This window comes from Erpetoichthys calabaricus, chromosome 1 (assembly GCF_900747795.2).
Source record: "Erpetoichthys calabaricus chromosome 1, fErpCal1.3, whole genome shotgun sequence".
Lineage (NCBI taxonomy): Eukaryota > Metazoa > Chordata > Cladistia > Polypteriformes > Polypteridae > Erpetoichthys > Erpetoichthys calabaricus.
The window spans coordinates 87,014,379-87,018,452 of record NC_041394.2 but is presented as its reverse complement, the minus strand read 5'-3'; the positions used below and the strand labels follow the sequence as shown (position 1 = coordinate 87,018,452).

Sequence of the window (4,074 nt, the reverse complement as noted above, 5' to 3'; positions counted from 1 at the left end):
TTGAGTTTTGAAAAACTCCTTTCCGCCGAAGATACCATTATAGGCACAGTCAATGCTATTCTGAGAGCCGCAGCAACATTAGGCATGGCAGTTGCTAACTCCTTCTCATACAGATATTCCAGTGCTTGCATGGCCGTTGAGTTGCTAGGAACTAAATTGGCAAACATGCGAATTTCACTGCATAGTGAGTATGGATCAATGTCTGATTCATTATTCTTCAAGTCAGTTAATGCAATTTTCAAGTCCATAGAGTATTTCATCAAGGTATTATCATCCATGGATGATATTAACTGAAAATTGTGCAGAAATCCAAAATTGTCGAAATGCTGTTTCATTTGATCAAACTCTCATTCATGGACATAATTGCTTGATCCAGAAGGACAAGAAAGAATTCTGTGCGAAACTTTTCCTTTGGCTCAGTTATTAACTCATCCCAGACTTCATAATCGAAATGGCGCTTTGTTCGTCTCCTGCGTAAACTGGTTACAGCAGGAAATGCGACATCCTCGGAAGGCATCTCCAATTCATTAGCGAGCTCTCTGGCTGTAGCTTCTGCTAATTCTAGTCCATTTTCTCTGTACGAAACCAAATAGTCAGAGACACTGTTGATGCATTTGAGAGCAACATCATACTGCATATTTTCATTTTGCAAAATTTTGCTGGCTACATTGATCTGTGAAAGAATGTCGTACCAAATTGCTAAGGAAACAAGAAATGGAAAATTTTTCAGCTGCTTGGCTAATGCAGCGGCTTCAGTTCTAGCCTTAGGATCTTTAGAATCTTCAGAAACATCTACCAGCGCGTCATACACAGAGCCTATTTGGAATCTGAAAGCTTTAACACTCTCAATCCTGCATTCCCATCTAGTGTCACAAATGCACTTCAGAGTGAAATTATTAATGTGCTTCTCCACAATCTGTCAGCGTATTGTAGAAGCACTAAACAGCAAATAGATCTGATGTAACGTTCCAAAAAGCGAGATGGCAGTTGGTGACGATTTAGCCATGTCTCCAACAAGCAAATTAAGGCTATGACAACCGCATGGGATGTAGAATGCTCGTGGATTTTTATCCAGTATTCGTTTTTGAACGCCACTGTGTTTGCCTTTCATGTTGGAACCGTTATCATATCCCTGTCCCCTACAGTTACCTAGGTCCAATTTCAGCTCCGAGAGCATCCGTAGGTATTGGTCTGTGAGATTGGAGCCAGTGCTATCATCAACGGCTATGTACCCTACAAAATATTCTCGAACTTCCACTGAGGAGCCATCAATATGAACGATCCTTATTATCATCGTCATCTGCTCTTCATGGCTTATATCAGGAGTGCAGTCAAGAATGATTGAGAAATACTTGGCCTTATGAATATGGGAAATTATTTTCTCTAACGTAGCATTACCCATCAACTGAAATATTTCATTTTGCACGTTTTTGCCCAGATAATGATCGTGGATTTCATTGTCTGTAATCCTTCGAACATGCTGTTGCATGCACGGATCAAATTTGGCTAACAATTCCACTAACCCAAGAAAATTGCCATTATGCGGGGCAAATATACGATCGCTAGAACCTCGAAACGTCAGGTTTCTTTCACCCAGAAACTGAATAATAGCAATAATTCTTGTTAATACATTGCGCCATTGCTCAATTTCTCTTAGCAGAAGTTCTTGTGCACACTTATCAATGGTACATCCTGCCTTCAAGCGATTTTGAAGTTCCAACCAATCCTTAAAGGCACGTATATGGTTGGCAGATATTTCGTGACTGCACACGTCTCGGGACAAATTTCTCCAATCACCGCAACCATCAGTAGTCAATTTGATCTGGATATCCGAGAATAACTTGCAGCAGAAACAAAAAACTGCATTTTTGTTCTTTGAGTAAACAAGCCAGGGCCTGTCAACAAATTCCCCATTTGGTAATTTTCAGGAATAAAAGGAATCAGAAAAATGGCGCCCATCATCATTCGTCGGATATTGAATCCCGGTTTCGCGAAAGGGCCCCTTTTGGACTAGGAAGACACGTTCCTTGTCAGTGATTGCTGCACCCCACAAACCTGGATCTCCCCAACTGAAGGAATCGAAATCATTATCAGCCTCGTCGTGATCTTCATCTTTCTGGTTAGAAACTGAAACGGCTGGCAACGTTGCTGAACCTGACGAAAAACCCATGTCCATGTCATTCTTAACGTCATCGGCTTCTGACTCCTCGGAGTCGGATACAGGTTTGTGGGGCTTGGACGGCGTTGCAGTATCTTCGACTAATGGAAGTTCAGTCCTGGTGCTAGTGCTGCTGCTGCTGCTGCTGCTAGAGCTAACCGTTTTCGTTAGGAAGCGTTGCAAAGTGCCTTTTTGGGTAGCGAAGAATTCATCTTTCGCTATTTTTTCTTTACGTTTTTGAGCACCTGATTTATATTTCTTTGGCGGTGGAACTGAAAACATTTGGAATACAATAGTTTCAAACTGTGGAAATTCGGCAAGGCCTAACTACTATTTACAAGATGTTCTTTCTAACAAAATGGAAATATATTGATATGAAGAAAAGTGATGGCTTTACGAAGAGAAGGGCCCCTTTTATGCTCTGTCGAGAATGCAGTGCGGCGGAGCGGCCCTGACTGAAGCGTAAGTAGCCACCTACTGAGGACAGAGGCACAGATGAGTCGTGGAGGCGGCAACAGGTGCGCGGGCCTGAGTGAAGCGTAATGAAGATTGGAGTGCTGAGTGGAGATGTCCACGTGGAGTAATTAGGTGATGGAATATGTTGCCCGTGAATTATATATATAAAAAAAATTAGTAATAGAGGTTGGAGTGAAGGAGTCTGTTGCTCCATTGGGCCCTCCGCAGCAGCGTCGCATCACAGGAAAAAAAAACCTTGGGCGCAGTGGGCCCCCTCTAGCTGTGGGCCCGAAGCGGTCGCTTCCCCCTAAGGCCGGCTCTGAAAGGAGTCCAGTCTTCATCTCAGGTCACTGGATAGCATCCATGTCTCACAATCATATAGCAAGACAGGAAGCAGCAGGACTCTAAAGACTTGGACCTTTGTCCTTTTGCATAGATATCGGGAGCACCACACACCCGTCTAGCGACCACATGACCCCCCATGCTCTCCCAACCCGTCTACTGACTTCATAGAAAGAGTCACCAGAGACATGAATGTCACTGCCAAGGTCAGTAAACCTCTCGACAAAGTCGACTCTCTCTTCGCAGACAGACACACTGCTGATGGCTGTGCCCAAGAGGTCATTAAAGGCTTGGATCTTGGTTTTTATTCAGGACACTCGCAAGCTCAGACACTCAGATTCCTCGCTCAGTCTCTCAAGCGCCCCGATCAGAGCCTCCATTGACTCCACGAAGATCACAGCATCATCAGCAAAGCCTAGATCCTTGAATCTTTCTTCAACAACAGATGCCCTACAGCCGCTGGACCCCACGACCTTGCCCAACACCCAGTCCATACATGCATTGAACAGAGTAGGAGCAAGAACACACCCCTGACAAACCCCAGAATCAACTGGGAAAAACACAGAGGTTCTGCCACCACTCTGCAGAGCACTTACATTACCAGTGTATAGGCCGGCCATGATATCCAGCAACCTCAAGGGGATCCCGCGAACCCTCAGGATGACAGGGCAGCTCGATAAACTGAGTCAAACACTTCGAAAATGGCAGCAAAGAAACTCTCACGATATTCGCATTTGCGCTCCATGAGAACCCTCAGTGCCAGGATGCGGTCGATGGTAAACTTCTTAGGCATAAAACCAGACTGTTCCGGTCGCTGGTAGGTGAGCAAGTGATCACGGATCCTATTGAGGATGACCCTAGCAAGGACCTTACCTGGCACAGAGAGCAGTGTTATCCCCCTGTAGTTGCTGCAATCCACGCGATCACCCTTCCCTTTCCAGATCGGAATGACAAGTCCTGCTTTCCAGTCAGTTGGGATGATGCCAGTCTCCCAAATGGAAGCAAAGATTGCTTGCAATGACAGGAGGACCACCTTACCACCACCCTGGAGAAGTTCATCCCAGATACCACAGATCCCTGCAGCCTTTCCTCCCCTCAGCTGGTTCACCACCTGTGCA

At 45.1% G+C, this 4,074-nt stretch overlaps 1 pseudogene; it reads right to left on the bottom strand.

The window, feature by feature from the left end:
- Window positions 1-331: 331 nt before the first annotated feature.
- Window positions 332-2,252, bottom strand: LOC114646053 (zinc finger MYM-type protein 1-like; annotated as a pseudogene).
- Window positions 2,253-4,074: the final 1,822 nt, after the last annotated feature.